Below are 15,375 nucleotides of genomic sequence, written 5' to 3' on the forward strand. Positions count from 1 at the left end.
CTCTCTATTTTTTCGTCACTCTAGTCTCATAGTAAATATTCCACTCTCTTGTCACCTGTTCTATAGTTAACATTTCCTTACTTTCTACCTCTTGTCCTGCTAGTTAATATTCCAATCTTGTCACTCTCATCCTAGAAAATATTCTACTTTCTTGTTGGTCTTGTCCTATAGTAACTATTCCTAATCTTTCTTTTGTTACCTTGATTATATAGAGTTAATATTTCACTTTCTTTGTCACTTCTTGTCTCTACACTTTAATATTCTAATATTCTTGTCACTTCTTGTCTCTACATTTAACTTTTCCACCTCTTGTCAATCTCTGTCCTCCTAGTAATATTCCCTACTCTTGTTACACTTGTCCTACATCTTAACTCCTACACTCTTCTTGCATCACTTTGTTCTATATTTTAACTTTTTTTCTAATTTTCTTGTCACTCTTGTCCTATAGTCAATATTCTCACTCTTTCTTCGCCACTTTAGAGTCTTTATACTTCTAATATTCCTAGTTCTTGTTACCTTGTCTCATATATCTTTAATAATTTCATACCTTCTTGTCACTTGTCCTATATCTTTAACTTTTTCCACCTTCTTGTCACTTTCTGTCCTATAGTAATACTCCTACTTTCTTGTCACTCCTTGTCCTATAGTAAATATTCTCACCTCTTAGTTACCTTGTCCTATAGTAAATATTTCTCACTCTCTTGTCACTTCACTCCTAGTAAATATTCTCCACCTTTGTCACATCTGTCTGATAGTAAATATTCCACCTTCGTAACCTTTGTCCTATACTTTAACATTTACCACCTTGTCATTCTGTCCTACACTTTAATATTTCTCATCTTCTTCGTCACCTTGTTCTATATAAGTTAACATCTCACTTTCGTCACCTTGTTCTGTAGTTAACATTCCAACCTTCTTGTCACTTTTTCCTACTAAATTATTCCTACTTTCTTGTCACTCTTGTCTATAGTAAATATTCCTCCACTCATTTGCCACCTGTCCGACAGTAAATATTCTCAATTTTCAACCTTGTCCTACATCTTTAATATTCCACTTTCTTCTATCTTGTCCTACACTTAATATTTCCCTTTATCTTCGTCACCTTGTTCTACAGTTAATATCTCTTACTCTTGTCACCTTGTTCTATTGTGTTAATATTCCTACCTTCTTGTCACTACTCCCAGACACTTTAACTTTTCTAGTTTTTGTCACTTGTCTCATAGTAATACTCCTCTATTTCTTTGTCACTTGTTCTCCTAGTTAAGCATTTTCTTCTTGTCACTTTGTCTCATAGTTAATATTCCAATCTCTTTTGTCACTCATCTAGTAAATATTCTCTACCTTCGTTGTTACTTTGTCCTATAGTAATTATTCTCACTTTTGTCACTTAGTCCATAGTTAATATTTCAGCACCTCTTCTTGTCACCTTGTTCTACAAGTTAATATTCTCACCTTTTGTCACCTCTATCCTATAGCAGCATATTCCTACATCTCGTCACCTTGTCCTCCCACTTTACTCTTCACACCTTCTTGTCACCTATTTATAAGCATCTTCCTCACATCTGTCACCTTGTCCTACACTTAACTGCTACTAGACCTTCTTGTCACTTGTCCTACACTTAACCTTTTTCATCTCCTCTCGTCACTTGTCCTATTAGTAACTATTCCTACTTTCTCGTCACTAGTCTCATAGTAAATATTCTAATCTCTTGTCATTCTGTTCTACAGTTAATATTCCTAATCTTTGTCATCTTGTCCTACAGTAAACTATTCCAACTTTCTTGTCACTTCTGTCCTACAGTAACTATTCCTACTACCTTTCGTCACCTAGTCCTCCAGTGTAAATATTCCACCTTCTTGTTATCTTTCTTGTTCTATAGTTAATATTCCAACTTTCGTCACCTCATCCTACAGTAAATATTCTTCCTTCTCTTGTCATTCTGTCCTACAGTAACTATTCCTAATTTCTTTCATCACCTTCGATTCATACAGTCTAACATTCTCCACTCTCGTCTTCTTGTCCGACGGTTAATATTCACACCTCGTCACCTTGTTCTAGGTTAATATTCCTACCTCTCGTCACCTCATCCTATAGTTAACATTCCCATCTCGTCACCTCGTCTACACTTAACCTTCGCATATAAATCTCGTTCTGCGGTTAACTTTCCCTCTCGTCTCTATTTTATAGTTAATCTTTCCTCACATCTTCTGTCACTTTGTCCTACATCTTTAACTTGCAGACTTTCTTGTCACTTGTGTTTTATCTTTAACTTTATCTTCGTCACTTGTCCTACAGTAACTATTCCTACTTCTCGTCACCTAGTCTCTACAGTAAATATTCCTACTTCTTGTCATCTCGTTCTGCAGTTGGCACATTCCTACTTTCGTCATCTCGTCCTATAGTAACTATTCCATCCTTCTCGTCACCTGTCCTAAAGTTAACATTCCCACCTTCGTCACTACTCCTTACATTTTAACCTTTTCCATTCTTCTTGTCACTTGTCCTATAGGTAATAATTCTATTTTCTTGTCACTCTTGTCCTATAGTAAATATTCCTCCACTCTGTCACTTTGTTCTATAGTTAATATTCCCAACTTCTTGTCACTCGTCCTATAGTAAATATTCCTAATTCTCGTCACTTGTCTTCCTATCTTTAACTTTTTTCCTCTTCGTCACTTCGTCACTATAGTTCAATATTCCCGCTCCTCTTTGTAATCTTGTCTCTACATTTTAATCCTTCTCCTATCTTCTGTCACTTGTTCCTGCATCTTTAGTTTTTTTTCACCTTCTTGTCACTCTTGTCTCTATAGTCAATATTCTAACTTTCTTTGTAATCTTGTCTTTATATTTTATCCTTTCACTCTTCTTGTCAGCACTTGTTCTACATTTTTAACTTTTTCTAATTTCTTGTTTTGTCTCATAGTCAATATTCCAATACTCTTTTCGTCACTTTGTCCTATATCTTTAATATTTTATATCTTGTCACTTGTTCTACATCTTTAATTTTACATCTTCGTCACTTGTCCTATAGTCAATATTCTTTAATTTGTCATCTGTCCTGCAGTAAATATTTTACTTTAGTTACTCTCGTTCTACATTCTTTAATATTCTCACTTCTCAGTCACTTGTCGTCTACAGTAAATATTCCATCTTCTTGTCACCTCGTCCTAAAGTTAATATTCTTCCTTGTTCTTGTCACTTATTCCTTAAGTTAATATCCCACCTCTCGTCACTCTCGTCCTACAGTTAACATCCCACCTCTCGTCACCTCGTCCTACAGTTAACATCCCTCCTCTCGTCACCTCCTCCTATAGTTAACTTGTCACAGTATATACCAAACTAGCCGTTTTACGTATATATTTTTCTCTACAAGTGGGTTTTCTCGTCATCACTGATTATTATTTCTTCCCACAGTATGTTGTTATTGACGACTTCGTCATTAAAATTTTCGTCCTCTAAGGAAGATCTTTCCATCCTCTGATAGCATTCTTCATACTTTTCCAGGGTTACTGATGAAGGGTGGAATCAGTGTGATGAACCAAATGGTTCATTGGATTTCCTACTCATGGAAATTTCATAATAGTTCACTTGTACAGTTATGTAAAAAAGTTAGGACACCCTATAAAAGCCTGTGTATTTTGTAACATGTTTGGATATATAGATATTTAATCTCAATTTTAACAATACTGAGAGATTTTAGGAATATTATATTATAGGAATAAAACGTTTTTTTTTCAATCGATCACAAGTTTTATCAAATAAACAGCACGTTACGATAAACCCAATATTTTAAAATGATCATAATAATGTAGAAACGTAACTACTCAACACTTTATCAAACGAGTAAATTCGCTCCAGGAAATATTTGGTATTCTGATGTCATGCCCCAAACAATCCTGAGCAGTGTTCCCTTACGTGTAGTGAAGGACAGGATAAGAACACCGTTTGCCCCCAGTTATCACTCCTTCTCCGTGAAAATATTGTCATTTATCTCGGATTATTTTAGCTTCTGTTAACAAGTTAATAAACAAATGAGTTGGAAACTAACAAAGATTTGAAAGGTCAAATAAATGTCTGATATCAAAGAAAATGGACAAAGGATCTGGAATCCAATTTGACCACATACCTAGATGAAACATCTATCATTCAGTGTGACCACACTTCTGCCAAATACAATAGCTCCTGTCCCCCCGGTCTATTCTTCTTGGATGAGAGATTTCCCTATTGAGGAAGTTTGTTAAAGTGAAGACTCAGATATCAGCCAATAATGTGTAAGTCTGGCGCAATGGACAATTGAGGAAGTAAGTAACTGGACACTATGAGATTTACATGACATTGTTCTTATACATTAAGGTCACAGGTGACCAGACAATATTGCGTTCTTGGGTAGAAATGCGTCTGGTAGTGTTAACTAAGTACTCCAATTGTCGTAATGAATCACATTTCACAATATCCTGTAATTACTGGACCTGGTCCTAATATAGTGTCGATTCGCGTGAATGTGTTATAACACTGATGGTCAGATCTCAGTATCCAAAGAATTATATTACCCGCTTTCTGTTCTAGCCCAGATAACCCTTATCTAGCTTTGCGCAAGGCCCTGGGGCAGTTGGATATCAATGTAATGTGTTTTAAGTTGTATTTAATGTTATTAAAACTACTTTAATTGGCTTTTGCTGTTGTAGTTTTTGTAAGTTTGTTTTGATCTAACTTTTGTTCTTATCGTTGTTTAATAACAAAACTAATTTGCTGATCATCTTGGATACCGATATTAAACTGTTTGCTTAGCGATGAACTAATGATTTATATGAACACTAATATGTTGCGTGTAGTTCTCTGCTGACTAGGTTCTAGTTCGTGTCTAGGCTGATTTATAATTTTTCTTCATCAGGACACTGTTATCGCGGCATCGTATAATTTCTATGGATAAAACAGCGTGTTGCTCAACATTAAACATTTTATTTATATATACAACGCTAAAGGCAACACAGATCTGCGAATGTTTGTTTTTGAATTTCGCGCAAAGCTACACGAGGGGTATCTGCGCTAGCCGTCCCTAATTTAGCAGTGTAAGACTAGAGGGAAGGCAGCTAGTCATCACAACCCACCGCCAACTCTTGGGCTACTCTTTTACCAACGAATAGTGGGACTGACGGTCACATTATAACGCCCCCACGGCCTAAAGAGCGAGCATGTTCAGTGTGACAGAGATTCATCTGCGAATGTAAACTTCGTCAAAGTTGTTTCAGTTTTAATAACGCTTTTTCCATAATTCAGGTTTTGAAAATAATATTTCCTTTCTTCTATCACGTAAGGACTTTTTTTATATAAATCGGAAAGGAAAACTCCAACTTAGGTCAAATTTGCCACAAGTTTACACAACCTCTTGTTTCCATGACGACGAATAAATATTATTGAAAAGAATAAAATAATGCCACAGTGCACATACAAACAAATACTATCCAGAAATGACACGTCATGTGGCCTGTTAACCGTATATGTACTAGCGATGTGTTTCTTGTGGGTAATAGAACGATCGACATTTCAAGCATAACAAAATGTGACCAGATTTCAATGAAAATGATTCATTTATATAAAAGTAGATACTGTTCAGGAATTATTGTGGGACACGTAAATATTGATTATTAATACCCCACATGAGTCTAAAAATTATAGTCTTAAACCGAGAGAGCTGCCATTTTGTTGTTACATATTTTATTGTTGACTGAATTAATACGTCATGCGGAACACAGAATCTATTTGAATATAAGATAATATTACACGCTTGAAACATTTCTAGCTTCGATAATTTTGGTGAGGGATAGTGGGGGAGGGCTTAATGTAACCATAGAAACACTCGTGCAAAAAACACCGTAATCATGGAAACACACAACACTGCTCACCGACTAGTTTACACAACACTGCACACCGACTAGCCTGATGTGTACTGCATTTTCTTCTTGGTTCACATGGTTGAATTTCACACGTTACAGCCACGTTTGGGAGGGTCTGTTTAAACGTCATTTTAAGTTTTCATAAAACTGTTCGGAGTTACCAGGGCAACTTTAAAATTTACGTTTGTTTTATGTTATTTCTGTTGTAGTCAATTATATGTTGGGATGCATTAATAAAACGATTGTCAACAACCAGAGTATTCACTAAAATACAAGGTGCTAACTCTGAGAGAACCAGAGTTTTTCGGAGTGTCGTATCTACTTAGTGCGAACATTTAGTACTTCTTAAAACTAGACATCAGACTGTCGTAACTACTTTGTTCGAACATTTAGTGTTTTTAATAACTAGACATCAGACTGTCGTAGTTACTTAGTGCGAACACTTTGTTTTTCTTTGAACTAGACATCAGACTGTCATATCTACACAATGGGAACATTTAGTGCCTCTAAGAACAAGACATGATAATGTCGTATCTTCTTAGTGCATCTAAGAACCAGACCCCAGACTGTCGTATCTACTTCGAGCGAACATTTATTGCTTCTAAGAACAAGACATCAGACTTTCATATTTACTATGTGGAAATAGTTAGTGCTTCTACGAACTAGACATCAAACTGTCATATCAACTTAGAGCGAACATTTGGTGCTTCTGATAACTGTACATCAGACTGTCGAACTACATAGTGCAAACATTTAGTGCTTCTAATATCTAGACATCAGACTGTCGTATCTACTAAGTGCTCACATTTAGGAAGGTCAAAACGTTGTTCTGTGTTTATTAGTAAAAGTGTTATTACCTATAGCAGCCGTTCTGAGATACATTTTTATTTGAAGTGAGTTTTTTGTTGTCAAGGCAGACATTTCATTCTACTGACGTTCAGTTGGTAGATTCTGGATTTTTAATTTTTTTCATAATTTAAAAACTACTATATTTTTAATAAAATTATTACTGTATGTTAATATAACGTTCTTCAGGAAGAATGAATTTTAATGGAGAAATTTTAAAATGATTTGAATAAGTGGATCAAAACAGGATACGTTCAAAATATATATGAATTGAAAATAGAGATATGTTTTTGAAATGCTGTTGAGAAAGGTTATGTGATTGGTTAGATATAATTGTAAGTTTGAATTTGTGGTAAGAGACGTTATGTGATTGGTTACATAAAAAGTTGTGTTTTAAATGATGATGAGAAACATTTTGTTATTGGTTAGACAGAAAGATGTTTTTGATATGATGGTGAGAAAAGTTATGTGATTGGTTATATAGAATGATAAGTTTCAAATGACAGTGTGAAACTTTATATGATTGGTTAGAGAGAAAGATATGTTTGAATTGGTGGTGAGAGACATTATATACTTGGATGACAGGGTAAGTTTGAAATTGCAGTGAGAAACGTTATATGGTTGGTTAAACAGAAAGATACATTTGGAATGATTGTAAGACAGGCTATGTTATTGGCTAGACAGAATAATAAATCTGAAATGGTAGTAAGAGACGTTTTGTGATTGGTTAGACAAATTGATATGTTTGAAATGGTAGTGAGACGTCATGTGATTGGCTTGACAGAATGACTAGTTTAAAATATTGACAAGAGTCGTTATGTGATTGGCTAACAGAAACACAATTATTTTAACAGCGTGAACTTTTGTTGAAAATTCTGTAGTTAAATAAAGAAACTAAAGATCAGTATATTAAAGATATACTCATTTTAATTTATGTTCGTAATTAGTTGTGAAGGAACTCGAAATAAACGAACTGTTACTGAAGACAAACAAACGAGGTAAATAGTTAAAAATCTCAAATTTAATTAATTAAATGTGTTACCAAATCAAAGAACCTCTTTTAAATGACCAGTGGCTCAGTGGAAGGACTTCTAACGCTACAATTCAGGTTTCGATACCTGATATGAGCAAAGCACAAATAGCTCATTATTTGAAATTATGCTTAACAAGAACAAATTAATTTCAGTTTTTTTATTCTTTCAAAACCGAACTTCAACTAGCAAACATAAACTGATAAACTGGGTTTAATTATAAACACTCATGTGTTTCGAACCTTGTTTTAATCATTATAAGCTACTTGAATTATAAAAACATCCTTAGAAACCTTAAAGATTAGCCTAAAATGTCATTATATCACGAATAATGTAAAAAAAAAACACTTATTCACTGAAGTGCGTTTATTTTTTAAATATGAAATATTCTCTATTTTATTGATATTTTGAAGGAGTCATTTGCTTCTATTAATCGTTCAGAAAAAACAGAAAAAAAACACATTGAGATACCTTTGTCACATAACTCGTTTTATCACATGTTTTCTGCTCTGAGGCTTTACGTAACAGATGCTTGTAAATCATCAATTTTAGATCGAGATATTTCTTACAAAATCGAGTATTTGTTTTGAATAAGTGGAAAAGTTACTTTGAAAAACACCAGAGGTCGTGCTTGGTTAACCTGTTGCTTCTCTTAGTCATAGACCTGGTATGACGTGGTATTTAAGGCACTAACTAGACTTGCAACTGAGGGTCGCCGATCTGAATCCCCATCAATAAACATGTTCATTGGTTTACAGCTATAAAGTCATTACAATGTTCGATCAATTCCACCATTTGTTAGTAAAGTGTAGTGTAAATTAAGGTTATCTGGGGTAAAGAACTCTTGAGTGGCATTGCGCGAAATTCAAAACAAAACCAAACCTCATAACATGTGATTATACCTGGAACAAACATTAGTAAAATGACCAAACCTCATAACATGTGATTATACCTGGAACAAACATTAGTAAAATGACCAAACCTCATAACATGTGATTATACCTGGAACAAACATTAGTAAAATGACCAAACCTCATAACATGTGATTATACCTGGAACAAACATTAGTAAAATGACCAAACCTCATAACATGTGATTATACCTGGAACAAACATTAGTAAAATGACCAAACCTCATAACATGTGATTATACCTGGAACAAACATTAGTAAAATGACCAAACCTCATAACATGTGATTATACCTGGAACAAACATTAGTAAAATGACCAAACCTCATAACATGTGATTATACCTGGAACAAACATTAGTAAAATGACCAAACCTCATAACATGTGATTATACCTGGAACAAACATTAGTAAAATGACCAAACCTCATAACATGTGATTATACCTGGAACAAACATTAGTAAAATGACCAAACCTCATAACATGTGATTATACCTGGAACAAACATTAGTAAAATGACCAAACCTCATAACATGTGATTATACCTGGAACAAACATTAGTAAAATGACCAAACCTCATAACATGTGATTATACCTGGAACAAACATTAGTAAAATGACCAAACCTCATAACATGTGATTATACCTGGAACAAACATTAGTAAAATGACCAAACCTCATAACATGTGATTATACCTGGAACAAACATTAGTAAAATGACCAAACCTCATAACATGTGATTATACCTGGAACAAACATTAGTAAAATGACCAAACCTCATAACATGTGATTATACCTGGAACAAACATTAGTAAAATGACCAAACCTCATAACATGTGATTATACCTGGAACAAACATTAGTAAAATGACCAAACCTCATAACATGTGATTATACCTGGAACAAACATTAGTAAAATGACCAAACCTCATAACATGTGATTATACCTGGAACAAACATTAGTAAAATGACCAAACCTCATAACATGTGATTATACCTGGAACAAACATTAGTAAAATGACCAAACCTCATAACATGTGATTATACCTGGAACAAACATTAGTAAAATGACCAAACCTCATAACATGTGATTATACCTGGAACAAACATTAGTAAAATGACCAAACCTCATAACATGTGATTATACCTGGAACAAACATTAGTAAAATGACCAAACCTCATAACATGTGATTATACCTGGAACAAACATTAGTAAAATGACCAAACCTCATAACATGTGATTATACCTGGAACAAACATTAGTAAAATGACCAAACCTCATAACATGTGATTATACCTGGAACAAACATTAGTAAAATGACCAAACCTCATAACATGTGATTATACCTGGAACAAACATTAGTAAAATGACCAAACCTCATAACATGTGATTATACCTGGAACAAACATTAGTAAAATGACCAAACCTCATAACATGTGATTATACCTGGAACAAACATTAGTAAAATGACCAAACCTCATAACATGTGATTATACCTGGAACAAACATTAGTAAAATGACCAAACCTCATAACATGTGATTATACCTGGAACAAACATTAGTAAAATGACCAAACCTCATAACATGTGATTATACCTGGAACAAACTTTAGTAAAATGACCAAACCTCATAACATGTGATTATACCTGGAACAAACATTAGTAAAATGACCAAACCTCATAACATGTGATTATACCTGGAACAAACATTAGTAAAATGACCAAACCTCATAACATGTGATTATACCTGGAACAAACATTAGTAAAATGACCAAACCTCATAACATGTGATTATACCTGGAACAAACATTAGTAAAATGACCAAACCTCATAACATGTGATTATACCTGGAACAAACATTAAGTAAAATGACCAAACCTCATAACATGTGATTATACCTGGAACAAACATTAGTAAAATGACCAAACCTCATAACATGTGATTATACCTGGAACAAACATTAGTAAAATGACCAAACCTCATAACATGTGATTATACCTGGAACAAACATTAGTAAAATGACCAAACCTCATAACATGTGATTATACCTGGAACAAACATTAGTAAAATGACCAAACCTCATAACATGTGATTATACCTGGAACAAACATTAGTAAAATGACCAAACCTCATAACATGTGATTATACCTGGAACAAACATTAGTAAAATGACCAAACCTCATAACATGTGATTATACCTGGAACAAACATTAGTAAAATGACCAAACCTCATAACATGTGATTATACCTGGAACAAACATTAGTAAAATGACCAAACCTCATAACATGTGATTATACCTGGAACAAACATTAGTAAAATGACCAAACCTCATAACATGTGATTATACCTGGAACAAACATTAGTAAAATGACCAAACCTCATAACATGTGATTATACCTGGAACAAACATTAGTAAAATGACCAAACCTCATAACATGTGATTATACCTGGAACAAACATTAGTAAAATGACCAAACCTCATAACATGTGATTATACCTGGAACAAACATTAGTAAAATGACCAAACCTCATAACATGTGATTATACCTGGAACAAACATTAGTAAAATGACCAAACCTCATAACATGTGATTATACCTGGAACAAACATTAGTAAAATGACCAAACCTCATAACATGTGATTATACCTGGAACAAACATTAGTAAAATGACCAAACCTCATAACATGTGATTATACCTGGAACAAACATTAGTAAAATGACCAAACCTCATAACATGTGATTATACCTGGAACAAACATTAGTAAAATGACCAAACCTCATAACATGTGATTATACCTGGAACAAACATTAGTAAAATGACCAAACCTCATAACATGTGATTATACCTGGAACAAACATTAGTAAAATGACCAAACCTCATAACATGTGATTATACCTGGAACAAACATTAGTAAAATGACCAAACCTCATAACATGTGATTATACCTGGAACAAACATTAGTAAAATGACCAAACCTCATAACATGTGATTATACCTGGAACAAACATTAGTAAAATGACCAAACCTCATAACATGTGATTATACCTGGAACAAACATTAGTAAAATGACCAAACCTCATAACATGTGATTATACCTGGAACAAACATTAGTAAAATGACCAAACCTCATAACATGTGATTATACCTGGAACAAACATTAGTAAAATGACCAAACCTCATAACATGTGATTATACCTGGAACAAACATTAGTAAAATGACCAAACCTCATAACATGTGATTATACCTGGAACAAACATTAGTAAAATGACCAAACCTCATAACATGTGATTATACCTGGAACAAACATTAGTAAAATGACCAAACCTCATAACATGTGATTATACCTGGAACAAACATTAGTAAAATGACCAAACCTCATAACATGTGATTATACCTGGAACAAACTGTAGTAAAATGACCAAGACCAAACCTCATAACATGTGATTATACCTGGAACAAACATTAGTAAAATGACCAAACCTCATAACATGTGATTATACCTGGAACAAACATTAGTAAAATGACCAAACCTTATAACATGTGATTATACCTGGAACAAACATTAGTAAAATGACCAAACCTCATAACATGTGATTATACCTGGAACAAACATTAGTAAAATGACCAAACCTCATAACATGTGATTATACCTGGAACAAACATTAGTAAAATGACCAAACCTCATAACATGTGATTATACCTGGAACAAACATTAGTAAAATGACCAAACCTCATAACATGTGATTATACCTGGAACAAACATTAGTAAAATGACCAAACCTCATAACATGTGATTATACCTGGAACAAACATTAGTAAAATGACCAAACCTCATAACATGTGATTATACCTGGAACAAACATTAGTAAAATGACCAAACCTCATAACATGTGATTATACCTGGAACAAACATTAGTAAAATGACCAAACCTCATAACATGTGATTATACCTGGAACAAACATTAGTAAAATGACCAAACCTCATAACATGTGATTATACCTGGAACAAACATTAGTAAAATGACCAAACCTCATAACATGTGATTATACCTGGAACAAACATTAGTAAAATGACCAAACCTCATAACATGTGATTATACCTGGAACAAACATTAGTAAAATGACCAAACCTCATAACCTCAACATGTGATTATACCTGGAACAAACATTAGTAAAATGACCAAACCTCATAACATGTGATTATACCTGGAACAATCATTATTAAAATGACCAAACCTCATAACATGTGATTATATCTGGAATAAACTATAGTAAAATGACCTAACCTCATCACATGTGATTATACCTGGAACAAACATTAGTAAAATGACCAAACCTCATAACGTGTGATTATACCTGGAACAAACATTAGTAAAATGACCAAACCTCATAACATGTGATTATACCTGGAACAAACATTAGTAAAATGACCAAACCTCATAACATGTGATTATACCTGGAACAAACATTAGTAAAATGACCAAACCTCATAACATGTGATTATACCTGGAACAAACATTAGTAAAATGACCAAACCTCATAACATGTGATTATACCTGGAACAAACATTAGTAAAATGACCAAACCTCATAACATGTGATTATACCTGGAACAAACATTAGTAAAATGACCAAACCTCATAACATGTGATTATACCTGGAACAAACATTAGTAAAATGACCAAACCTCATAACATGTGATTATACCTGGAACAAACATTAGTAAAATGACCAAACCTCATAACATGTGATTATACCTGGAACAAACAAACATTAGTAAAATGACCAAACCTCATAACATGTGATTATACCTGGAACAAACATTAGTAAAATGACCAAACCTCATAACATGTGATTATACCTGGAACAAACATTAGTAAAATGACCAAACCTCATAACATGTGATTATACCTGGAACAAACATTAGTAAAATGACCAAACCTCATAACATGTGATTATACCTGGAACAAACATTAGTAAAATGACCAAACCTCATAACATGTGATTATACCTGGAACAAACATTAGTAAAATGACCAAACCTCATAACATGTGATTATACCTGGAACAAACATTAGTAAAATGACCAAACCTCATAACATGTGATTATACCTGGAACAAACATTAGTAAAATGACCAAACCTCATAACATGTGATTATACCTGGAACAAACATTAGTAAAATGACCAAACCTCATAACATGTGATTATACCTGGAACAAACATTAGTAAAATGACCAAACCTCATAACATGTGATTATACCTGGAACAAACATGTGATTATACCTGGAACAAACATTAGTAAAATGACCAAACCTCATAACATGTGATTATACCTGGAACAAACATTAGTAAAATGACCAAACCTCATAACATGTGATTATACCTGGAACAAACATTAGTAAAATGACCAAACCTTATAACATGTGATTATACCTGGAACAAACATTAGTAAAATGACCAAACCTCATAACATGTGATTATACCTGGAACAAACATTAGTAAAATGACCAAACTCATAACATGTGATTATACCTGGAACAAACATTAGTAAAATGACCAAACCTCATAACATGTGATTATACCTGGAACAAACATTAGTAAAATGAAGAAACCTCATAACATGTGATTATAACTGGAACAAACATTAGTAAAATGACCAAACCTCATAACATGTGATTATACCTGGAACAAACATTAGTAAAATGACCAAACCTCATAACATGTGATTATACCTGGAACCATTAGGAACATGTGATTATACCATTAGTAAAATGACCAAACCTCATAACATGTGATTATACCTGGAACAAACATTAGTAAAATGACCAAACCTCATAACATGTGATTATACCTGGAACAAACATTAGTAAAATGACCAAACCTCATAACATGTGATTATACCTGGAACAAACATTAGTAAAATGACCAAACCTCATAACATGTGATTATACCTGGAACAAACATTAGTAAAATGACCAAACCTCATAACATGTGATTATACCTGGAACAAACATTAGTAAAATGACCAAACCTCATAACATGTGATTATACCTGGAACAAACATTAGTAAAATGACCAAACCTCATAACATGTGATTATACTGGAACAAACATTAGTAAAATGACCAAACCTCATACATGTGATTATACCTGGAACAAACATTAGTAAAATGACCAAACCTCATAACATGTGATTATACCTGGAACAAACATTAGTAAAATGACCAAACCTCATAACATGTGATTATACCTGGAACAAACATTAGTAAAATGACCAAACCTCATAACATGTGATTATACCTGGAACAAACATTAGTAAAATGACCAAACCTCATAACATGTGATTATACCTGGAACAAACATTAGTAAAATGACCAAACCTCATAACATGTGATTATACCTGGAACAAACATTAGTAAAATGACCAAACCTCATAACATGTGATTATACCTGGAACAAACATTAGTAAAATGACCAAACCTCATAACATGTGATTATACCTGGAACAAACATTAGTAAAATGACCAAACCTCATAACATGTGATTATACCTGGAACAAACATTAGTAAAATGACCAAACCTCATAACATGTGATTATACCTGGAACAAACATTAGTAAAATGACCAAACCTCATAACATGTGATTATACCTGGAACAAACATTAGTAAAATGACCAAACCTCATAACATGTGAT

This window comes from Tachypleus tridentatus, unplaced genomic scaffold (genome assembly GCF_004210375.1).
Source record: "Tachypleus tridentatus isolate NWPU-2018 unplaced genomic scaffold, ASM421037v1 Hic_cluster_1, whole genome shotgun sequence".
NCBI lineage: Eukaryota > Metazoa > Arthropoda > Merostomata > Xiphosura > Limulidae > Tachypleus > Tachypleus tridentatus.